The sequence below is a fragment of the Bos grunniens genome, chromosome 5 (assembly GCF_055505025.1).
Source record: "Bos grunniens cultivar Pamir isolate PY7600 chromosome 5, Bosgru_T2T1.0, whole genome shotgun sequence".
NCBI classification, from domain to species: domain Eukaryota; kingdom Metazoa; phylum Chordata; class Mammalia; order Artiodactyla; family Bovidae; genus Bos; species Bos grunniens.
This window is the reverse complement of record NC_141169.1, coordinates 51,305,786-51,332,090: the sequence shown is the minus strand read 5'-3', so window position 1 is coordinate 51,332,090 and position 26,305 is coordinate 51,305,786. Positions and strand designations below refer to the sequence as shown.

At 39.1% G+C, this 26,305-nt stretch overlaps 1 long non-coding RNA gene and 1 pseudogene across 2 annotated transcripts in view; both read left to right on the top strand.

Annotated features, from left to right (window-relative positions):
• The window catches only part of LOC147371933 (uncharacterized), a 200,065-nt gene that overhangs the window by 75,201 nt on the left and 98,559 nt on the right, over positions 1 to 26,305 (top strand). The window lies entirely within an intron of this gene.
• LOC147371934 (gamma-secretase subunit APH-1B pseudogene) overlaps positions 9,932 to 26,305 on the top strand; it is a 28,287-nt pseudogene continuing 11,913 nt past the window's right edge.

Sequence of the window (26,305 nt, the reverse complement as noted above, 5' to 3'; positions counted from 1 at the left end):
GTTGAATCACAGAATCGTGAACTGAACTAATACTTGGGGCTTTTAACCACTAAGTTTCAGGGTGTTCTGTTTATGTGGCAACAGCTAAATGGTAGAGTAATTCAAATGCTGCTTTAACATGTGTGGATAAGAACCCTAAACAAACAAAAAACCCAGCATGCACGAGTAAATAATACTAAAAAAGTACGAAAGTCTACCAAACCCTGAACCTCTCCTGTCTTCACATGGTAAATGTGATGGTTAAAATTTTACCTGTCAACTTGCCTGGGTGTCCTGTGGTTTGGTCAAACACCAGTCCAGATGCTGTTGTGGTTTTTTTTTTTTTAATATGCAATTAACATGAAGTCAGTAGATATTAAGTAAAGCAGGTTATTTTCCTTAATGTGGGTGGGGCTCATTCAATTACTTGAAGGTCTTAAGAGGAGAGAGTGAGGTCCTCTGAGGAGCCAGGAATTCTGCCTCCAGACTGCCTCTGGACTCATGCAACATTATCTCTCTCCGGAACTTCCAGCTTGTTGGTATGCCCTGCGATTTTGGACTTGCCAGACTCCACATTCTTATGAGCCAATTTTAAAAAATAAATCTCTCTCACCATGCATCCTGTTGGTTCTGTTTCTCTGGAGAACCCTGACTAATACAGTAAAGATGAAGTTATTATTTAACTTTCAGACCATTCAGTTCAGTTTAGTTGCTCAGTCATGTCTGACTCTTTGTGACCCCATGGACTACATGTTTAAAACTTGCCTTGGGTCACACTAGCTGGTACAATTTAAGAATCAAGGTTTTCCTGAAGTCCCCCTCCCAGTCCTGTTTCACAGAGAGGATCTAGTGTCTGGGGTCAGGGAAGAGAGAATTTTTAGTCTTTGCCTTTTACTTCTTCTATTTATCATACAGCTTCCACAGAGCATTAGTGTTCTCTCTGATCCTGACAGATAAGTTCTTGGTTCTGGTGTCTCTGATTAACATCAGTGAAGGCAGATGTATTCCTGAGTGATCATGGTGCTGAGGAAGCCATAGAGGGGTGTGTGTGTGTGTGTTTGTGCCATGTTGGAAAGGACCCTCACAAACGGACCCTCAAACCTTTGCTGGAACACATCCTTCAACAGCCACACAGAGACACAAGATCTCCCAGGCCTCCATGGCTCTGAAATGGGCTATGTACTTCCCGCTTACAGCAAGTGCTCATGTACGTTTCTCAAATGGACTGGAAGCCCAGTGCAATGGTTTCTTTAACATCTCTTCCATGTTACTCTGTCTTTAAATGAACATTTACTTGAGCATTCAACACACAGAAGGGAGAAAAGTAGAGTGGCTATGTTGAAGTGGAATGGTGGTCCATAGTATTTCTTCTTTGTCCCCCCTCCCTATCCTCTGGGCAGTTCCTGAGCAGACTTTATGGAACTTCTGGGGTTTTGAGGAGCCACTGAAGATCAAGAGTGGTTGGGCCAAGGCTCTAGATCTCCTTGCATCTCAGCTTTCTCTAGGTGGGCCACTAAGTGATCACCAAAGGAGGCGTCGGCTCACATTTCAGGAGTCTGATTTCTTGTCTCTAATATTAGTGACATTTATTGGGCATGGACTGTATATTAAGTACTTTATCCATGGTTGTGATGACCTAAAATAAATAGACTGTGAGATGTTTCTGCAGCAAAGGTGTTTATTTGAGATCAGCAGAGAATTGCCATTTGGGGTCTGCAACCACAGTAAGTCCTGTGCAAGATTCACTCTCTTCCTCCAGCAAGGGAAGAAGAAGACTTTTCTAAAGGGGAAAAGGAAGTTGGGCAGGCCACAGTAAACACAGAGTCCATGGCTTTTTATTAGCTGCATCTTTGGTGAGAAAGAAATAGAGTCTTTCTTCTTCCATTTGGGTGCTGTATTATTGTAGAACATGAGAGTGTCCTCTTCTCATCTCCCTATTCTATTTAATTGAGGTTTCTATTTATTAATTTTTTTACAGTTACTGCCTCAGTCAATATGACCATCCTATAGAATAGGAATATCACCCCCATTTTACAGAAGAGGAAATGAAAGTTCAGAGAAGTTAAGCAATAACTAGGTGGCAGAACCAGATCATGAACGCAGGTATGCATGACTCCAGTGACAATGCTCTTTCCACTGGACCATACTGCTCTTCAAGTGTTGGTCACTCAGTCATGTCCAACTCTTTGCAACCCAAGGACTATAACCCTTCAGGCTCCTCTGTCCATGGAGTTCTCCAGGCAAGAATACTGGAGTGGGTTGCCATTCCCTTCTCCAGGGGATCTTCCCAATCCAGGGATCAAACCCAAGTCTCCTGCATTGTAGGTAGATTCCTTACTATCTGAGCCACTAGGGAAGCCCATATCACTCTTCAAGCAGTAAGCAAGCAATTCAGGTAAAGAGTTCCTGAAAAGCCTTCTTTGATTCCTTTCAGAAGGAAAGGAATTCCTTTTTGTTTCTCTGTAGTTCTGACCCTTGGATGCTCCTTTAGGTGCCCCGTTAATTGTATAACCTGTCCTGTAGATACAAGTCTGTCAGCCAGTCTTAAGATGGTTCAAAGACAGATGTCTCAAACTAGCATGCTTTTTCATTCTTACTTACCTTTTATGAGCTATCCCAAAGTTCGCAAATGGGGATCCTTATCATAGAAAGAGCATTCAGTTCAGTTCAGTCACTCAGTCATGTCCGACTCTTTGTGACCCCATGAATCGCAGCACGCCAAGCCTCCCTGTCCATCATCAACTCCCAGAGTTCACTCAGACTCACGTCCATCGAGTCAGTGATGCCATCTAGCCATCTCATCCTCTGTCGTCCCCTTCTCCTCCTGCCCCCAATCTCTCCCAGCATCAGGGTCTTTTCCAATGAGTCAACTCTTCACATGAGTTGGCCAAAGTGCTGGAGTTTCAGCTTTAGTATCATTCCTTCTGAAGAAATCCCAGGGCTGATCTCCTTGCAGTCCAAGGGACTCTCAAGAGTCGTCTCCAACACCATAGTTCAAAAGCATCAATTCTTTGGCACTCAGTTTTCTTCACAGTCCAACTCTCACGTCCATACATGACCACAGGAAAAACCATAGCCTTGACTAGACCGACCTTTGCTGGCAAAGTAATGTCTCTGCTTTTCAATTTGCTATCTAGGTTGGTCATAACTTTCCTTCCAAGGAGTAAGCGTTTTTTAATTTCATGGCTGTAGTTACCATCTGCAGTGATTTTGGAGCCCCCAAAAATAAAGTCTGACACTGTTTTCACTCTTTCCCAATCTATTTCCCATGAAGTGATGGGACCTAGCAAACAAAAGAAAAGTAATTTCTTGGATGCCTCTCATTGTAGATGGGCAGCTATTTAGTCCATAAGCCATGTCTGCTTCCTTTCAAGCCCCCAGGTGCTCTTTGGAAATAGGCTAACATGTTCTTCTGTTATGGTTTTGCAAGGATACTTCTCTATAAATTTTTCTTATTCATGAAAATACCCGTATATTCTTTGCTTATGTTGATTAAACACAGACTGAACATGAATACCGCCATCCAAAAAGAAGGAAAGTCAGCTTTTGGAATTGATTGCAGCTTGATGTCATGACAATGTAGGGGGTTTTAACCAATCCCACCATAACATGGAGCCCATTAAATCTTCTTTTAGGAACTGTTCCTTTAACATATTGTCATATCTTTCTTTATTCTTTTGCTTTCTGCCCAATAATTACTCCACAGTTTTCATTTGCTTTGCATCATTACTACTCTGAGCTAGCTGAACTTCATTCACACTTGTGGCTTCAATTTTGTTTTTCCAGTATGAACTGTCAAAGGGTTAAGAGATCAAATACTCAATAGCTACATCCCTTTTGTAACATATATTCTTTTATTTAAGAAGCAATATTCTACTATCCTAAGATGAAAGTGAATTGTATTTTCCATCTTCTTCAACCCTTTTTTCCATTATTTTTCAGCCTAGGGTGACTTATTTCTATTGATGTTTAAGTAGCTGCTGATAGCAGAGTTAGCAGAGGCTCTTCTAAGAGAAAGTTTACGTACAACAGGAAACTCTTATTCCCCTCCTCCCCTTTTTTAATGATGGGAAGATAGTCCTCTTGAATATCCATGGCATTTTGTTATTTTAGAGAGAAAGAGGAATCTTGCAAATGCATAAATGGATTCTCCATACCGCACTATGCTTTGACATAATAACAAAAATAACAATAATAACATAATAACATAATAACAAAAAATAACAAAAAGCATAATAACACAGGCCAGTTTTGAGCTACTTTATAAAGGCATGCCATTTAAGTTTTACTTTTCCATAGCTACCAAAGAAGTAAGTAGTTTAATTAAATGACAACTCCAGATACTTTTTGTTAAATATATATATTTTCTCACCTTCACTGAGATATAATTGATGAATTGTAATATATTTAAAGTGTACACTATGATGATTTGAACCCTAATATAAACTATGGATGGGCTTCCCTGGTGGCTCAGTGGTAAAGAATCTTCCTGTAATGCAGGAGACCTGGATTCAATCCCTGGGTCAGGAAGGTTGCCTGGAGAAGAGCATGGCAATGCACTTCAGCATTTTTGCCTGGGAAATTCCATGGACAGAGGGGCCTTGCAGCCTACAGTCCATAAGGTCCCAAAAAGTTGGATACAACTAAAGCAACTTAGCACGCGCACACACATATTAAAAATATTTTGGGCTTCCCTGGTGGCTCAGATGGTAATACAGGAGACCCAGGTTTGATCCCTGGGTTGAGAAGATCCCCTGAAGAAGGAAATGTCTACCCACTCCAGTATTCTTCCTTGGAAAATTCCGTGGAGAGAGGAGCCTGGCAGGCTACAGTCCATGGGGTCGCAATGAGTCAGACATGGCTGAGCAGCTAACGCCTTCACAAACTATGGACTATCGATGTTTGTGATGTGACATTGCATGTTCATCAGCTGTAACAAGTGTACCCTCCGGAGGGGATTACTGATAATGGGAGTCTCTGGCATGTGCATGGGCAGCATTTGTATTTGGGAAATCTTTGTGCCTTCCTCTCAGGTTTGATATAAACTGAAAACTGCTGAAACAAATCTATTATGAGGAAAAAAATGTATAGAAAGTTATTGCAACAATTATAGACACCATCTAAGTATTCAATAAATAGTAGTTATTACGATGTTAATGCATCTAACAAGAGAATAAAAATTATATTATGGTTCTACTATTTAATATCATGGAGTAAAGTAAAACTATTAAAATTGTGATTATGAAAAATAAGGATAGAAACCAACAATGAGGGTAGAAACAGTATTCATGGTAAAATATTATAAAAAGAATGAGTACCCAAAGTTTTATGCATGATTTAATCTCATCTTGAAACACACACCAGGATATTTCTCTATTTTTATAAAGAAAAGACTGGAGGAAAATGCTGAGCATGATTCTCTCTCGATAAGTGATATTGTCTTTTTTACATGGTTACTTCCCGTTTACTGTAAGCTTGGATTATTTTCCTACTCAGTAAAGATATGTACTCTTCCTTCCTACTTCCCTCAAAAAGAAAATAATACCCACAAGGGTTCTTGCCATTATAGGATATTACCCTATTTGAGAAATGCTATTTTGTTATCCATTTAAAAAGTTTAAAGTAATTGTCTTAGGTATAATTTTTTTTTTTGTACTATATTTCCTTTTGGACAATGTTTGTGTGTGTGTATGAAGAAGGACAGAATTGACAAACAAACTGAAAGAGAACTTTAAGAAAGAGAGAAAATAAAATTTAGGTTGTTAAAATCTGGAACAAAGGCATAGAATTTAAGGAAGGAGTGCTAATTATTTAGACATAGAATTTGCAGGCAACATAAAGGACATTTTGACTCTATTTGCATATCCTTTGAGGATTTCACTTTTCCAGTTTTGTGTAGCCTCTATACAATTACGCCTTTGGGGCAACTTATGGGTGAGACATAGTACACCTGAGGGATATAATTTGGAAACTCCTTTGGATGTGTTTTTTGATGGACAGGTCATACATTTATGTCTGCCTTAATATAAGAACATCTTGATAGGAATGGATCATGTCTCCAATGCTCATGTTTGTAAACCACTTTATTTTATCTCGTATGATCCTATGAACTAAACAGAGCATGGATTATCTCATCCATCTTGCAGAACAGAAAACAAAGATGGGGACATTGAATGAATTGTCCCTATGCTACAACTAGAGCACAGTAAGGATTAGAACTTAGACTCCTCCCTCCCAAATCTAGGCTTATCCATCTCAACAGTGCAGGGTTTTTGTTTTTTGTTTTTTAAAGATATATTATAAAATAAACAAGAACATAAGGAAAAGAGAAAGTGAAAAATGAAAAAAACTGAGTTAGGGTAAATAAAAATTATAGTACTTGATCACATGTTATATGACTTCCTGTCTCAAAAAAATGCCCGTATTCAAGTCCTAATTAGTTACTCATGTACAGATGTGTAATGCTTGGTTTTTAAGTCCACTTGAAGAAGCAGTAGATAACGGGAAGGGTTTTATGTGTAATTAGAGCTGGGCTTCCTGCAGTAATTCTGCTACAGTCAGAGGTCTGGCAGCTTTTCCTTTTAGTTTTTATGTAAATACAGACCTAAGTACAGAATTGATTTTTAGAACAGAACATTTACCAATATTGTGAAAACACTTTACTCAAAGTACTTCCAACATTAACTCTTTTCAACTAAAATCAACCTGGCTGGAGTAACTGTTAAAAAGTGAGAACACTGGACATCTGGTCAGGATAGCTAAGTTCTTGGTCACTAGTGTCTGAAACACTCCAGACGAATGATGTAAACACACTTGGCCTGAGTTTCCTTTTCTGTGAAGTAGAGGATTTGAAATAGACTCAGTATGCCTGACAGAACATAGCTTTTTACAAATGTTAATGTCTGACTGGACCTCTAGACTTGATTGTTCCGGATGAATCTATGCAGGTGATGCCGACACCAAGCAGCTTTAAGATCCACTGTACAGGTCAGGTGTACTTTGAGATACTTCTAGCGCTGAGATTCCAGGGTAATGTGGCTGTATTTTTCCTTCCCACAGTAAATCAGGAGGTGTTATAGTATCCACCCCTTTTTCTCCCCCATTCTTAGAATAACTTTCTGATTTGTACTTAAAAGTGATTTTCAAATTTTAGTGGTGACTGGGAACAAAAAGCTAGTTAAAAATGTAGATTCTTATGACCCACTCCACAAAATTCTGGTGATGCTGACCTGGGGTGTTACCCAGGAATCTGTGTTTTTCACAAGCAACTAGGTGATTCTGAGACTACTGACTGAGAACCAGGCTTTACAATACATCGTCAAGAGTATAATTTGTAACTGGAAGGATAGGGCTTTGCCCAGGGACTCTGGTGTTCTGGAATACAACTTTCAGCTAAACGATGAAGTAGGTGCAGTGATTTTGAGCTTCAGAGCTCTGAGCCTTCCTCTTCATTTGAGCCAGGTAGCCAGGATCCTGACTTCCATCAAAATCTTCTGTAAATAGGTAACAGAGAAAGGATTAGGACCCATAATAGACAAATAATTTCCTATAGATAAATAGAAACATAAGAAATATTGGAAAAACAGGCCAAAAATATGAATAGGCAACTCACAGAAGAACAAACCCAATGATGAGTAAGCATTCATAGTATCAGAACAATAAAAATCAAATCGGCACACATTTAACAAATTGATAGTATCAAGTGACTGCAAGGGAAAGTGTTACTGCTGAGCGTTCACGGGGGAATATAAAGTGTGTGAACCAGTTTACAGGCTGTGTTGATTGTATCTATTAAATATGTTTATACCTTATGATGCTAAAGATATAATTTCACTTCTCAGTATTAATGTTAGAAATACTGGAATATAAACAAAAGTATATTCAAGGATGATTTTTTTAAATTAAAAAAATGGAAAGCACCTAAATGTTCCTAAAGGAGCAAGTATCTAAATAAATTTTGGTATAGTCTTAGTATTATGTGGCAATTAGAAGAACGGAAATATGGACCAACTTGGGTAACTCTTCAAGACTTATTGCTGCGTGAAAACCTTGTTACAGAGTGCTAGTCGCTGTGGTAATATGTATTTATGGTGATGCCATCAATTCCCTCCTCTGTATGTATGTGTCATTCCTCCAGCAAGAGGTTGAGTCTCTTCCTGACCTCACTTTGAATCTGGGATAGTCTTAGTAACTTCCTTAATCAGTAGAATATGGCAGAAGTGATTCTGGGATTTCTGGGGTTAGGTTGTGAAAACCTTGTAGCTTCCTCCTGGGCCTCTTTGGTCCAGTAACTGTAGCTTTCTCTCCGGGGAGAAGGCCTTTGCTATGTAAGAAGTGCACTTGTCCTGAGGATGGTGTGTGTGAAAGGGGGAAGATGCCAGTCAGCCCTGCCTAATTTGGCCCTTCCAGCCACCTCAGCTGAGACAATGGACATGAGTGAAGCTGCCGTCTTGGACATCATAGTCCCAGCAGATGCCATGTAAAGAAAAACCAAGGACCTACACGTATGGCCCAGGGCCCAGTCAAGCCGCCCATCCATCCATAGTCTTTTGAGCCACCCCAGGCTGAGTCCCCACATGTGAAGCAAGATAAGCCATCTCTCCTATTCCCTGCCCTAATTTCTGATTCTCAGAATTGTGGACATAGTAAATGTTAGTACCTTTTTACACCAGTAGATTTTTGTGTGGCTTGTTACACACCAGTAGATGACCAGAACACTCACAACACATTGTGTGTTAGAAAAACATATAAAACAGTACTAGATATTTTCTGTGTGCATGTTTATGTGTGATCTAGAAGGATAAATACTAATCTGATGACAATATTTATGTCTGGGTCAGAGAGGAAGTTAAGGAGGATTCAACATGGTGATCCTTAAAAGGGACTTTAATCTTTTGTAGAATCAGGTTTCAATCAGGAAAACAAGTTACTGTGAAGCTTCAAGTGGGAGGGGCTTGAATTCAGGTAATTAGATGTTGCATAAAGCGCTGGGAGACGCAGCTTTGACACCTGGGTCAGGAAGATCCTTGAATCAGGAAGATCCCCTGGAGGAGGGCATGGCAACCCACTCCAGTATGCTTGCTTGGAGAACCCCATGGGCAGAGGAGCCTGATGGGCTACATTCCATGAGGTTGCACAGAGTCAGACACAACTGAAGCGACTTAGCACTGCATGATACATAGACGGCAGGAGAAGGGAAGGGAAGGGAAACTGACATTAACGCTCATGTGTGCCACTAACTTTCAGAGAGTGAGGAAGTTGCAGGAATTGCAGGAAAGCACTTGGGTGGTCCTCTTGGCTGGCAGTACTGAAGAATTGTGTGGGGGCTGCTGTGAATCCTCATGGCCACAGAGTATCTGCCCAAACTGTATGAGCATAAGGATGGGTCTGTCTCCCTTCTGCCTTCCAAGCCTTGACTGAGTACCTCCCACTTATGAAACATAATTGAGAATCCTCTTGGCAAGGGGGTCTAGGAAACATAGCCTAGAGAAAGTAGGAAGCCGTGATTAGAAGCCAACGGAAGACCCTGCTCTAAAAAAATTGTGAAACACTAGCTGTCTAAAGTGTATATAATTGAAAGTTGCTTCACCTAGTAGTTCTCTTACAGAGATGTAGATTTTAAGCTCCAGCTCATTAAAAAACCGAGTTATTTCCAGTATTTGTTTTTGCATCTTCCCCCCTTTGACAGCAGATAGTGAGATGGCAAGACAGTCCCTGAAGATGGTCCCATGATCCCCACTTCCTCGTTTTCACTCTCTTGTGTCTTTCCCCTCCTCCTGAGTTTGGGTGGCACCTGCGATTTGCTTCTAAATGTTAGAGCACAGGTGATGGAGGGACGCGCTATGAGTTAATGATCATGTCATTACGTCGCTGAAATGTGGAGTTCTGCTCTTGCTGGTTCTCTGTCTTCCTGGCTGGCTGTGAGGAAGGGAGTAGCCATGTTGAGGAACCCATGTGGCAGGGAACTGTGAGCAGGCTCTGGGAACTGGGAGCAGACTCTGGCCAACAGCCAGCCAAACCCGGAAGCTCTCACTCCTGCAATCACAAGGACCTGAATGCTGTCAGCAAACATGTAAGTGGGGGTGTAGGTAGATCCTTCTACAGCCAAGCCTCCAGATGAGAACCCAACCCTAGACAATGAGTCAGTTGCAGCCTTGGAGAACCCTAAGTAGGGGACCCTAAGCTAAGCCATGCCCAGACTCTAATGCCAGGAGGTGTGAAATAATCAATACACGTTGCTTTACACTTCTCAGTTTGTGGTACTATTGTTATACAGCAATACAAAACAAGTCCAGTGACTTTTTCTGCCTCTGGCTGGGCCTGACCCTGTTGTGGACCTGTGAAGCTGTTCTCTGGAGGTCCTGTGTTTCACTGGACCCCTCTTCCCACAGTAGTCACCAAAGTAGGGGGATAGAGAGGCACATCAGTCCTAGGTGTGGGCAAAATGATCCATTGGCATATGAAAAGGAAATATTTGAATTTTTATTTCTTTCAGTTCAGTTCAGTTCAGTTCAGTTGCTCAGTTGCATCCGACTCTTTGCGACCTCATGAACTGCAGCACGCCAGGCCTCCCTGTCCATCACCAACTCCCAGAGTCTACCCAAACTCATGTCCATTGAGTCGGTGATGCCATCCAAACATCTCATCCTCTGTTGTCCCCTTCTCCTCCTGCTTTCAATCTTTCCCAACATCAGGGTCTTTTCAGATGAGTCAGCTCTTCGCATCAGGTGGCCAAAATACTGGAGTTTCAGCTTCAACATCAGTCCTCCAATGAACTCCCAGGACCAATTTCCCTTAGGATGGACTGGTTGGATCTCCTTGCAGTCCAAGGGACTCTCAAGAGTCTTCTCCAACACCATAGTTCAAAGGCATCATTTCTTCTGCACTCAGCCCTCTTTATAGTCCAACTCTCACATCTATACATAACCACTGGAGACAGACCTTTGTTGGCAAAGTAATGTCTCTGCTTTTTAATATGCTGTCTAGGTTGGTCATAACTTTCCTTCCAAGGAGTAAGCGTCTTTTAATTTCATGGCTGCAATCACCATCTGCAGTGATTTTGGAGTCCCCCAAAATAAAGTCAGCCACTGTTTCCACTGTTTCCCCATCTATTTGCCATGAAGTGATGGGACTGGATGCCATGATCTTAGTTTTCTGAATGTTGAGCTTTAAGTTTTATTTCTTTACTTTTCTCTACAATTATAAGAAGGAATTTAAGCTTTCGGAATATTCAGTATGTAGACTGACACTCACTGGGTTCAGACCACATGTCATAGGGTCACAAATTGTGGAGATAGATGGGATACTTTTAGAGCAAACAGGAGTCCACCCATAGGAAGAGGCTCATACACAAGTGGCTGTCTCATCCCTTCCTTCATTCAGTGCACTGTGACACATGACAGTGCAGGCGCATTTGGTATTGTTTTTTCTACGTAAGTAAAATAATCTTCCCAGTTGCCTGGTGGCTTAAAGAGATTCTTACAAAGAGTGTAAGAAACTGTAATGTAATACTAATAGAGCAAGCACTAATCATTTACAAGAAAATGGCAGTACTGACATTTTTTTAGTATGATCATTATTTCACACTATGAAATTAAAAACAATGATAGTATTTTACATATCAAAATGCAAATTATTAAACACACTATTTGATATATGAATGGATGCAAATATTTCAGCATGTTTTTATGGGATTATTTTTTTAGCTTCTGTGACTGTTTAAAACAAGTATTCAAATAAATTCAAACCTTTGACTTGCAATAATCCTAGAGAAAAATGATATGAGAACAAAAAGGTGTGTTGTGGCACTAGAATGATGAAGAATTATTAAATATTTTATTATATCTTTCAGTCATTTAAAAATTCTATTCTTGTGTATGTTTTGAAATGTTCCTAAATATTTGTAATTATAATAACTTATAAACATGGAAGTGAGTTTAATCATATTGGTATTATAAAATATTATAATATAGCATTTAGATTGAAAAATATTTTTGTGCCCTTAAAAAGGAAATAAATATATAATTACCTAAACGTATTTTTCAGTTCAGTTCAGTTGCTCAGTCATGTCTGACTTTGCAACCCCATGGACTGCAGCAGTTCAGGCCTCCCTGTCCATCACTAACTCCAGGAGTATACTCAAACTCATGCCCATTGAGTTGGTGATGCCATCCAAGTTCACCTTAATTTTTAATACTTATTTTTCTATTTAAATATGTTTTGAAATATAAATATTAATAGATAGGCCTATCTGTAATTTATAAATACATACCTGTGTATTAGGGATGCATGCCTATATGTTTTTATTGCTGGGGTACAAAATCAATTTGTTTGAAGATCTGCTCCAGTGAGTAAAAAAATGTCTAGAATTGAATAGATGGGTTTTCCTGATATTGCTCAACCTTATCATGTAACCAGGGTGTCTCCAGGTCGGTGAGGGTACCTACCAGTGTGCGTGTGTGTGTGTGTGTATGTGTCCTACGGAGTTTATGGGAAGTCACAGAGACCAGGCAAATTCAATTTATTTATTTAGTTAGCAAATTCAATTTCTTGATTAACTTTCAAGTCATTGTGGGAGTGATTGAGAAGGGACTGGATTCCTGCCCCAAAGGAACTTACTGTGTCATTGTTATTGTAGAGAAGGACATAAATAAGCATATGTGTACTGTCATAAGATATAAGGTAGCCTGTGATGAAGTTTAAAGAAGGTAAACATATTGGGGACTCTTGGTTATGAACCAGACTTTGGACCTCAGGCTGATTACATACTGCTCTGTTTTGCTTTCTAAGTCTGGGAAATAGATAATAGTGGTGTTAGTGGTTTAGTTGCTAAGTCATGTCCGACTCTTGCAACCCCATGGACTGTAGCCCACCGGCTTCTCTGTCATCCCAGGCGAGATTACTGGAGTGGGTAGCCATTTCCTTCTCCAGGGGATCTTCCTGACCCAGGGATCAAACCTGCGTCTCCTGTATTGACAGGTGGGTTCTTTACCACTGAGTAAACCAGGGAAGCCCAAGATAATAATACCTCCCTAGGTACCTCAAAGATCACTGTAAAGTTAAAATAATTAAAAGTTGAGAACTTGATGTAAGTATACAAATAATAGGAATTATATTTTAGCTTAGAGATCTACATTCTTTTTAAAAGTTTTAGTTTGAATTTTTCTTTTTCTTTTTTCCCCTCTGCAAATGAAAATGGTGATAGTTGAATCCTTGCTTTAAATCCAGGATTACTCTGTTAGAATTTATGCAGAACCTTTCATTTTAAACTATATATAAGATGGCATTGAAGTGGGGAAAGAGTCTTCTGCCCATGGGTCAGGACTTCTTTAGAGTTCCTTGGAGAATTGTTATTTCTTTCACTGCTTTAAAGATTGAGAGAACTCTCCCAAGCTGCATGTAAATTAATTTGTAACACTTCTTGTTCTAAAAAAAAAAAAGTGACAAATGGAAAATAGTGAATAAGCAGGGATTTACTGACCTCTGATGGCCAGACATAAAAACTGCTACTTTTATCATGGTGCATATACTTCATGGCAAATCAGTTCAGTTCAGTTCAGTCACTCAGTCATGTCCGATTCTTTGTGACCCCATGAACTGAAGCACACCAGGCTTCCCTGTCCATCGCCAACTTCCGGAGTTTACTCAAACTCATGTCCATTGAGTTGGTGATGCCATCCAACCATCTCATCCTCTGTTGGCCCCTTCTCCTGGTTAATTAGTGTAAGAAATGTTTGAAATACTGTTTCTTTGGAGAATTGGTGGTGTATAAGATGTGGTTGGCTAGAAATATTATACAGGTATCTTAGCCTTGTGTGAACAGGGTGTAAGAATCTTGCAAAAAAAAAAATGTATGTGGAGCACAATTCAGTGCAAATTTTGCTTTCATCCTGGTCTTCCTGGTAGCAAGGTTATGAGGGAGGAGATGTATAGCTCTCACTTACCTATTATCTTTGGAAGCATTATGCTTGCATGCTAAGTAGCTTCAGTCCTGTCCAACTCTTTGTGACTCTACGGGCTGCAGGCCGCCAGGCTCCTCTGTCCATGAGATTCTTCAGGCAAGAATACTGGTGTGGGGTTGCCATTTCCTTCCCTAGGGAATCCTCCCTACCCAGGGATTGAACCTGTGTCTCTTATGTCTCCTGCATTGGCAGGCGGGTTCTTTACCACTAGCACCACCTGGGTAGCCCTTGGAGGCATCAAGAGTCATCAAAGAGAAGCTGATGATTGTAAAATAGGTCAGTTGGCTTAGGTCAATTTTATTCTTAAAACTTGACAGAAAAAATTATTACAAAATCTGCTTTAGTAATTTATTTCCCTCTATTTTATACCATATTTCATTAAGATATGCCTTCTAGCCTTTATCCCAAATTTTATCTATTATAATTTACATGTGCTTCCACTGAATACATAGATGAGGGAAATGAAATAGCCCCAGCCAAAATGTTTTTCTGGCAGAGATAGCTTAAAAAAAGCAAAAACCAGGTAAAAGACACTTGATTTAGGAAGTCCTTAGAAAGTAGCATTGTGCTCTTCTGAATGGCTAAAAAATAGCTGGGAGGTTGTTTGCACATCTTAGCAGACACTGTTGGTAGCCTAGAGTCTAGTAATCATTTTTTTGTGCTCAAGAAGCTTGTGTTTCGTTAATGTCACTGTTTTGTCAGTTTACTAGAAGGGAAATAGATAATAAAGTTGAGATGATGTTACTTTTAAAAATCATTGTTTCATATACATAAATATACATTTAAAAGATAAACTGTATCATATCTCTAAAAAGTGGATTAGTAGTGCTTTGAAATCTGCATCCAGTACTCAAAAGTTAGCCTTAAGGCATAAGACCTGTCCTCAGGGAATCTCTGGACCTCACATCTGCTCCTCTCCCCTCATTTACTCTTGTCTGATCTCACTGACCTTCCTGCTGTTCCTGCATCACTCCCATTGCACTCCCACTCTACACCTTGCTGTTTGCATTGCCTAGAATATTCTTCCATCTCTCTGATGGCTCCCTCCCTTCTCCATCAAATCTCTCTGCTCAAATGTCACTCAGGTAGGAGTTCCCTCACAACTTTATCTAAAATATTAGCCTCCACCACTCTCCAACCCCCTTGTCTGCTTCATTTTTCTTCACAGCACTTACCCTTCATATTAATAGCATCTCACAGTAAGATCTACAAAGGCAGAGAATTTGTGCTTCATTCAGAAAGAGTGAATAAACGACTCCTTCCATGACAATCATATGTCTATCTTGCTATTAACTTTTTTTAATTTAATTTTATTTTTAAACTTTACAATATTGTATTGGTTTTGCCATATATCAACATGAATCCGCCACTTTTAAAAATTGTAAAAATAAAATACAAATGCCAAAAATAACACAGAACACGTGTATAGCTTAATTAATTCTTATAAAGTAAGCATCTTTGTAAATCACCACTTCCGGTTAAAACATAACTTTCCCAGCCTCCATTCAGCTCTTCCATGTGCCTCATTCTGATCACAACCCCTGCCTCCTCACGAAAGCATCATTAGTCCGATTTTCATAGTAATCACTTCTTGTGTTTCTTTAGAGTTTTAGCACTTAAGTGTGCATCCTGAGTGTCTTCATTCAACCTTGTCTTATTTTTGTTTTGCTTGTCTTTAAATTTTCTTCTAATCCATACATCTTCCATTGCTTTGTTTTTCTCATAACTTATTCTTTGAAGATCTCAGGCTGTTTTTGTTGTTGTTCTTGTCCAGTCACTAAGTCGTGTTTGACTTTTTGTGGCCTGTCAACTACAACACTCCAGGCTTCCCTGTCCTTCACCATCTCCCTGAGTTTGCTCAAACTCATGTCCATTGAATCAGTGATGCCATCCAACCATCCCATCCTCTGTTCCCCCTTCTGCTCTTGCTCTCAATCTTTCCTAGCATCAGGGTCTTTTCCAGTGAGTCAGCTCTTTCCCTCAGGTGGCCAAAGTACTGGAGCTTCAGCTTCAGCATCAGTCCTTCCAATGAATATTGAGTGTTGATTTCCTTTAAGATTGACTAGTTAGATCCTGCTGTCCAAGGGACTCTCAAGAGTCTTCTCCAGCACCACGGCATCAATTCTTTGTTGCTCAGCCTTCTTTCTGGTCTAACTCTACATGACTAGAGGAAAAACTATAGCTTTCACTAGATGAACTTTAGCCTGCAAAGTGATATCTTTGCTTTTTAATATGCTGTCTAGATTTGTCATAGCTGTTCTTCCAAGGAGCAAGCATCTTTTAATCTGATGGCTACAGTCACCATCTACAGTGATTTTGGAGCCCAAGAAGAGGAAGTCTGTCACTGTTTCCACTTTGCTCCTTCTATTTGCCATGAAGTTATGGGACCAGATGCCATGATCTTATGCAGGAGATTTGTTTAGACTAGGCAAAGGAGACTACTTGTTTTAGGATCATGTTTTAAAATAAAAATTAAAAATCTCTTTCCAGATTCTTCAAGACAGTTATTGTATTACCTACTTCTGTTTTAATTGCCAAGCACTCTGGTAAAGTATAATAGTTTGGTATAATAGTTACTCCATCTTATGAAATCACAGGTGGTAATTTAAGCAATCTTGCTAATGCATGAATACAAATATCTCATTTTTCATAGTCTCTAGATAATCCCTGTATTATCCAATCAGATTAAATAATCAGTCTCACATTTTTCTCCTTGAAGGTCTAATCTCTGCTACTGCTTTGGGTATCTGGGTCAGTCCAGATTTAGTGCAGGAAGTAGTAACCAATCTAGGTATTTTAAGCAGAAAGAGACATAACATGGAATAAAATCCTTGGCAGGGCCGAGAGAAGAGAAGTCAGGAGGGACTGACTGATGGAATGATTGAGTTTAAGAGTACAACATCCACCCTATCTGCCTCTGGGTTCTGGTTCTGACACACTCTTCATGTTTGTCAGGACTTGAAAGGTTGCCACCGTCACTAGCTTCATACTACTATTTACCCATTTTTAGTAGTCTCTTTACTAAATATTTTCTCAGATTTTCCCAGTTTGAATCTGCTATTTCCTACTAATTCACAGATCTAATCTTTGATATATTTATTCTCTTCAATATGAATGGTTTAAATAGTAACTACACTAAGACCAAAGTTGTGTCTGACTCTCTGCTATCCCATGACTGTAGCCCACCAGGCTCCTCTATCCATGGGATTCTCCAGGCAAGAATACTGAAGTGGGTTGTCATGGCCTTCTCCAGATGTCTTCCTGACCTGGGGATCTTACCCGGGTCTCCCACATTGCAGGCAGATTCTTTACCCTTTGAGACATCAGGGAAGCCCAAACTATTGATTACAAATTTTTAATCTTGAACTTAACTCAGAAGTATTAATATTCTACCTGGAGGTGAAATATACTTAATCTTGAAGACTGCTATGTATGGCTGCATGCATGATTCCCTGAACGACTGTGGGGGCAACATTCATACCAAATACTCTCTAATAGGTAGACTCTGGAGGAGCGATGTAGGCTACAGTCCATGGGGTCGCAAAGAGTCAGACACGATTGAGCGACTTCATTTTCATAGAGTTGCACAGTGCACACCCAGCACACTTTTGCATGTGGTGGCCTGGCATCTATCAGTAAAAAGCTTTTACAGTTCCCAGAATATGGAGGCTATCTTCTCAAGCAAATTGGGGCACACTGAGGCTGCTGATTAGCTGGAGAATTTTGACTTAGTCTTAGGTTTTATTCTCTCCTTTCTGCTAACCAATATGATTTTTTTTTTTAATCTATGCCCTCCAGATAATGTGTTCTCACAAGGTATGTGTCCCAGATTCACTTTGAACAGTATCTAATTCTGTCTGATTAGAGTCTGAAAATCCCATCCCAGGTTACTTCACCACTTGATTGAGTTAAACTAATCTATTTACTTCCTGCCTCTTTTCAGTTCTTCCTGTCTGGCCAGGCCATAGCCTTAAATCTATCTATTCTCAGACTGAATCCTGGATCTTTCTCTCTGTTAACTTTCTTAGCAACACATGGTTATGAATAAGGGGATGGTGACACAAAATGAGGCTGAAGATGTAGACAGAGGTCAATCATAAGGAAACAAGCCTTTGAAAGTTGTCTTTTTTTCCACCAGCAAATCTATACTTTTTTCAACTTTATTGAGATATGATCAACAAATAGAATGTGAGATATTTAAACTGTACATTGTGGTGATTTGGTATATGTATACATGGTGAAAGAATTATCCCCATTGAGTTAATTAATTCACCTGCCACTTCACATATTTATTTAATTCCTATTATGTTAGGGGAAGAAAATTTTGTTCTACTCTTTTGGCAAGTTTATATTATAGGACAATGGTATCAACTATAGTCAGCATATTTTATATTAGATCCTCAGACTTCATCTTACAGTTGAAAGTTTGTACCCTTTAATCAGCTTCTCCCTATTTCTCCCATCCCGTAGCCTCTGGCACTATTTTTCTGCTGTTTAAGAGTTTGACTTTAAAAAATTTTTCACATATACATGATACCATACAATATTTGTCTTTCTATGTTTGGATTATTTCACTTAGCATAATGCCCTCAAGGCCCAACTATGTTGTTCCAAGTGGTAGGATTTCCTTCTTTCTTACAGTTGAATTCCATTATGCAATGGAATAATATATATATACACATACACACACCACATCATCTCTATCCATTCATCCATTCATGGGCACCTAGGTTGTTTCCATGTGTTGGCTATTGTGAATAATGCTGCAGTGAACATGGACGTGCAATTGTTTCTTCAATATCCTGTTGTCATTTCTTTTGGATATATGCCTAGGTGTGGGATTATTAAATCATATAGTAGCTCTATTTTTTCAATATTTTGAGGAGCCTCTATACTGTTTTCCATAGTGGCTGCACCAATTTACATTCCTATTGTGTGTGAGCAAGAGTTCCCTTTTCTCCTCATCCTTACTCAAAGCTTTCAGACAGGAACCAGTCTTGAAGAAGTGTGAATTTAAAAAAGGTCTCTAGCTGAGTTGTAAAGAATGAATTAGAGAGTAAAAGGGTGAATGCAGGGAGAAGAGTTAAAAGCCTTTTGAACAAATTTACACAGACTTGGGTGGTTTGGATTAGTGATGATGGAAATAGAGATGAGTAGATGGATTGGAAAAGGATTTTGGAAATAAAATTTATGGAACTTGCTAGTGACTGGGTCTAGGGGTTAAGACAAAGAGAGAGATAAAGGAAGATCCGTGGTGATAGCTGGTGGATTGTAGTTATGTTTACTGAGATGGGAGCACCTTGGTGGTAGGAATGGGGAGGCAGGTGAGGGAGAGCAAGGAAAGACCCTAGGTTCAATTTGAAGTGTCTGCAAGAAAGATATTCAAATGATAATGTTGAGCAAACATAAGATATATGGTTTGAGAGGTTATTAGTGCTAATTGAAGCAGACATGAAGTCCTTAAACTTTTTAAAAACATGGTATTTAATGACTGGGGGTGAGGTGGGGGAAAATTAAAGATGGCATAATATGTAATAAAAATTTGTCTATTATCCATTTATGCTACATTCATTAAAAGAATATTAGTTGAAGATGGCGGAGGAGTAGGTGGACATGGAGTACATCTTTGTCCATGAATACATCAGGAATACACCTTCAGACACAGAAGTGCATGCAGAACACCAGCTGAGAAGCAGACAGGAGTACCTAACCAAAGGAAAAGAATATATGGAACTACACAAAACTTGGTAGGATGAAGGAACTAGAGGGAAAAGAAGGAGTGTTAGTATGACTGCACCAGGGTGGGGGAATTGAAGCAGAGGTTTGATCCCCATATCTGGGCAATTGTCTGAGTCAGAGGAGAAATGTTTAAGGCTGAGTGAAACAGCTGATCTGTGGCAGCCTAAATGGAATGAAAATCAGACAGTCCTTGCCACAGCCATACACACCCCAGACAGGGATGCGGAGTCTGGGGAGGGATACCAGGGCGAGGGCTGCTATTGACTGTGGAGAGATGGATCAAGAGGAGGTGAGGGAGGAGACTGTGGTGGGAAATGCCTGTGGAGAAGGCCGGGCAGCCATTGAAGCAAGGAGATACTGCTGAGTCATGCATAGTGGGTGGAGCCATCACCATAGCTTCTCTCTCCTCACAGGCCAGCATGAGCAGCTGAACAATAGAGAGGCTGGCCCATCAAACACTTGAGGCACTGAACTACAGAGCAGGACCCCACCCAGGGTGCTCCTTTAAGTGACTGACACACTGATCTACAGAGTAGCTCCCCAACAAGGGTGTAACTGCCATTTGTCCGGGGTTCATCTTTGACTTCTCATTTTTGAATATTTGTTTTAATCTTACCTAATGCCATAACAAACCACTTGTGGAATCCTTTTTACTGACCAGAGATCAAGCCCTGAACCTTTGGAGTGGGAGCACTGACTCCAAGACCCTAGACTACCAGAGAACTAACCCTAGGGAATATCAAATAGTGAGGACTCACACAAAGCAAACCACTTGAATACGAGACCTGGCATCACCCAACACCAGTAGCACCCTGTGCAGGATGCCTCATCTAAACAACAAACAAAACAAAAATACAAATCCAATCATCAGGAGACAGGATTACCACCTCACTCAGCCTTACCCATCAGAGGAAAAACAAATAAAAAAAACCCAGCACAAATCTCATCCTATATGAAGCTTACACAAACCACTGGACCCACTTTAGTGAAAGTGAAGTTGCTCAGTCGTGTCCGACTCTTTGTGACCCCATGGACTGTAGCCTACCAGGCTCCTTTGTCCATGGGATTTTTCAGGCAATAGTACTGGAGTGGATTGCCATTTCCTTCTCCAGGGGATCTTCCCAACCTGGGTTTAGGGCTCAAACCCAGGTCTCCTGCATTGTAGACAGACGCTTTACTGTCTGAGCCACCTTAGGAGGGCAGAAACCAAAAGGAAGAAAGAATTCAACCCTTGAAGCCTGGGAAAAGGAGACCTCAAACACAGTAAGTTAAAAAAAAAAAATGAAAAGGCAGAGAAATACTACACAAATGAAGGAACAAACTAGAAACACAGAAGTCCAAATAAATGAGGAGGAAATAGGTAAGCTACCTGGAAAAGAATTCAGAATAATGATAGCAAAGATAATCAAAAATCTTGAAAACAAAATGGAGAAAATGCAAGAATCAATTAATAAAGATCTGGAAGAATTAAAGAATAAACACACAGAGACAAACAACACAATTATTGAAGTTAAAAATACTCTAGAAGGAATCAATAGCAGAATAGCTGAAGCTGAAGAATGAATCAGTGAGCTGGAAGATAAAATGGTGGAAATTAGTTCTGAGGAGCAGAATAAAGTAAAAAGAATGAAAAGAACTGAGGATAGTCTCAGAAACCTCTGGGACAATATCTAATGCACCAACATTCAAATTATAGGGGTCCCAGAAGAAGAAGAGAAAAAGAAAGGATATGAGAAAATTTTTGAAGAGATTATTGTTGAAAATTTCCCCAAGATGGAAAAGGAAATAGTTAATAAGTCCAGGAGGCAAGAAGAGTCCCATACTGAATAAACCCAAGGAGAAACATGCCAAGACACATACTAATTAAACTAACAAAGCCTAAACACAAAGAAAGGATATTAAAAGCAGCAAGGGAAAAGCAACAAGTAACATACAAGGGAAACTGCATATGCTTAACAGCTGATCTTTCAGCAGAAACTCTGCAGGCCAGAAGGGAATGGCAGGATATATTTAAAGTATTGAAAGGGAAAAGTCTACAACCAAGATTACAGTACCTGGATCAAGGATCTCATTCAAAATTGATGGAGAAATAAAAAGCTTTTCAGACAAGCAAAAAGTTAAGAGAATTCAAACCAGCTTTACAACAAATGTTAAAGGGACTTATATAGTCAAGAAATACAAGAGAAGAAAAAAGATCTACAAAATCAGTCCCAAACAATTAAGAAAATGACAATAAGAACATATATATCAATAATTACTTTAAGTATAAATGGATTAAATGCTCCAACCAAAAGACATAACCTGGCTGAATGGATACAAAAACAAGACCCATATATATGCTGTCTACAAGAAATCTGCTTCAGATCTAAAGACACATATAGACTGAAAGTGAGAGGATGGAAAAATATATTCCATACAAATGGGAAAGCTGAAGTAGCAATCCTCATATCAGACAAAATAGACTTTAAAATAAAGAAGATTACAAGAGATAAGGAGGGACACTACATAATGATCAAGGGATCAATCCAAGAGGAAGACATAACAACTGTAAATATTTATGCACCCAACACAGGAGCACCTCAATACATAAGACAAACATTAACAGACAGACATAAAAGGAGAAATTGATAGTAACACAATAATAGTAGGAGACTTTAACACCCCACTCACAGCATTGGACAGATCATCAAAACAGAAAATTAATAAGGAAACAAAAGTCTTAAGTGATACATTAGATGAGATGGATCTCATTGATATCTTCAGGACATTCCATCCGAATGCAGAAGAATACACCTTTTCTTAAGTGCACATGGAACATTCTCCAGGATAGACCACATCCTGGGTCACAAATCAAACGTCAGTAAATTTAAGAAAATTGAAATTGTATCAAGCATCTTCTCTGACCACAACACTCTGAAATTGGATATCAATTTCAAGAAAAAAAATTGTAAGAAACACAAACACATGGATATTAAGCAACACATTTCTAAATAACCAACAGGTTACTGAAGAAATCAAAAGGGAAATCAAAAAATTTCTAGATATAAATGACAATGAAAACGCAAGAACTCTAAATCTATGGGATGCAATGAAAGCGGTTCTAAGAGGGAAGTTTATAACAATAGAATCCTGCCTCAAGAAATAAGAAAAACATCAAATAGACAATGTAACTTTACACCTAAGACAACTGGGAAAAGAAGAACAAAAAACCCCCCCAAAAACTAGTAGAAGGAAAGAATCATAAAGATCTGAGCAGAAATAAGTGAAAAAGAAATGAAAGAAACAATAGTAAAGATTAATAAATCTAAAAGCTGGTTCTTTGAAAAGATAAACAAAATTGACAAGCTTTTAGCCAGATTCAGCAAGAAAAAAAAGAAGAATCAAATCAACAAAATTAGAAGTGAAAAAGGAGAGGTTATAAAAGACAATTCAGAAACACAAAGGATTATAAGAGACTATTATGAACAACTATATGGCAATAAAATGGATAACCTGGAAGAAATGGACAGATTCTTAGAAAAGTGCAATCTTCAAAGACTGAACCAGGAACAAATAGAAAATATGAACAATCCAATTACAAGCACTGAAATTGAAGCTGTGATCAAAAATCTCCCAAAAAACAAAAGCCCAGGACCCAATAGCTTCACAGAAGAATTCTATCAAGCATTTAGAGAAGAGCTAATACCTATCTTTCTAAACCTCTTTCAAAAAATTTCAGAGGAAGGAACACTTCTAAACTCATTCTATGAGGCCACCATCACTCTGATACCAAAACCAGACAAAGACAATACACAAAAAGAAAACTACAGGCCAATATCACTGATGAACATATATGCAAAAATCCTCAACAAAATTTTAGTAAACAGAATTCAGCAACACATCAAAAAGCTCATACATCATGATCAAGTTGGGTTTATTCCAGTAATGCAAGGATTCTTCAATATATGAAAATCAATGTGATATACCATATTAATAAATTGAAAGATAAAAACCATATGATCATCTCAATAGATGCAGAAAGAGCCTTTGACAAAATTCAGCACCCATTCATGATTAAAACTCTTCAAAAAAAATGGGCATAGAAGGAACCTACCTCAACATAGTAAAGGCCATATATGATAAGCCTACAGCAAACGTTATTCTCAATGGTGAAAAACTGAAAGCATTCCCCTTAAGATCAGGAACAAGACAGGGTGTTCACTTTCACCACTATTATTCAACATAGTTCTGGAAGTCCTAGCTACAGCAATCAGAGACAAAAAAGAGATAAAAGGAATCCAGATCAGAAAAGAAGTAAAGCTGTCACTGTTTGCAGATGACATGATACTGTACATAGAAAATCATAAAGACAGTATCAGAAAATTACTAGAGCTAATCAGTGAATTTAGCAAAGTTGCAGGATACAAAATCAATACACAGAAATCACTTGCATTTCTATATACTAACAATGAAAAATCAGAAAGAGAAATTAAGAAATCAATCCCATTCACCATTGCAACAAAAATAATTAAATATCTAGGAATAAACTTACCTAAAGAGACAAAAAAACTGTACACAGAAAATTGTGACACTAATGAAAGCAATCAAAGACAACATAAACAGATGGAGAGAGATTCCATGTTTCTGGGTAGGAAGAATCAATATTGTGAAAATAACTATACTACCAAATGCAATCTACAGATTCAATGCAATCCCTATCAAATTAGCAATGACATTTTTCACAGAACTAAAACAAAAAATTTCACAATTCATATGGAAACACAAAAGACCCTGAATAGCCAAAGCAGTCTTGAGGAAGAAGAATGGAGCTGGAGGAATCAACCTTCCCAACTTCAGATTATACAGTAAAGCTACGGTCATCAAGACAGCATGGTACTGGCACAAAAACAGAAATACAGACCAATGGAATAAGATAAAAAGCCCAGAAATAAGCCCATGCACCTACAGGTAACTTATTTTTGACAAAGGAGGCAAGAATATACCATTTGGCAAAGACAGCCTCTTCAATAAATGTGCTGGGAAAACTGGACAGCTACATGTAGAAGAATGAAACTGGAGCACTTCCTAACACCATACACAAAGGTAAACTCAAAATGAATTAAAGACCTAAATGTAAGCCCAGAAACTATAAAATTTTTAGAGGAAAGCATAGGCAGGACACTCAGTGACATAAATCAAAAAAAAGATCCTCTATGACCCACCTCCAAGATTAATGGAAATAAAAACATAAGGAAACAAGTGGGACCTATTAAACTTAAAAGCTTTTGTACAGCAAAGGAAACTATAAGTAAGGTGAAAAGACAACCCTCAGAATGGGAGAAAATAATAGCAAATGAAAAAACTGACAAAGGATTAATTTCCAAAATATAATTTGTATTTCCAAAATACAAGCAGCTCATACAACTCAATATCAGAAAAACAAACAACCCAATCAAAAAGTGGGAAAAAGACCTAAACAGACATTTCTCCAAAGAAGATGTACAGATGGCTAACATGAAAAGATACTCAACATTGTTCATTATTCAGTTCAGTTCAGCTGCTCAGTCGTGTCCGACTCTTTGCAACCCCATGAATCGCAGCACGCCAGGCCTCCCTGTCCATCACCAACTCCCGGAGTTCACTCAGACTCATGTTCATTGAGTCGGTGATGCCATCCAGCCATCTCATCCTCTGTCGTCCCCTTCTCCTCCTGCCCCCAGTCCCTCCCAGCATCAGAGTCTTTTCCAATGAGTCAACTCTTTGCATGAGGTGGCCAAAGTACTGGAGTTTCAGCTTTAGCATCATTCCTTCCAAAGAAATCCCAGGGCTGATCTTCAGAATGGACTGGTTGGATCTCTTTGTAGTCCAAGGGACTCTCAAGAGTCTTCTCCAACACCACAGTTCAAAAGCATCAATTCTTTGGCACTCAGCCTTCTTCACAGTCCAACTCTCACACTCATACATAACCACAGGAAAAACCATAGCCTTGACTAGACGAACCTTTGTTGGCAAAGTAATGTCTCTGCTTTTGAATATGCTATCTAGGTTGGTCATAACTTTCCTTCCAAGAAGTAAGCATCTTTTAATTTCATGGCTGCAGTCACCATCTGCAGTGATTTTGGAGCTCCCAAAAATAAAGTCTGACACTGTTTCCACTGTTTCCCCATCTATTTCCCGTGAAGTGATGGGACCGGATGCCATGATCTTCATTTTCTGAGTGTTGAGCTTTAAGCCAACTTTTTCACTCTCCACTTTCACTTTCATCAAGAGGCTTTTTAGTTCCTCTTCACTTTCTGCCATAAGGGTGGTGTCATCTGCATATCTGAGGTTATTGATATTTCTCCCGGCAATCTTGACTCCAGCTTGTGCTTCTTCCAGTCCAGCATTTCTCATGATGTACTCTGCATAGAAGTTAAATAAGCAGGGTGATAATATACAGCCTTGACGTACTCCTTTTCCTATTTGGAACCAGTCTGTTGTTCCATGTCCAGTTCTAACTGTTGCTTTCTGACCTGCATACAGATTTCTAAAGAGGCAGGTCAGATGGTCTGGTATTCCCATCTCTTTCAGAATTTCCCACAGTTTATTGTGATCCACACAGTCAAAGGCTATGGCATAGTCAGTAAAGCAGAAATAAATATTTTTCT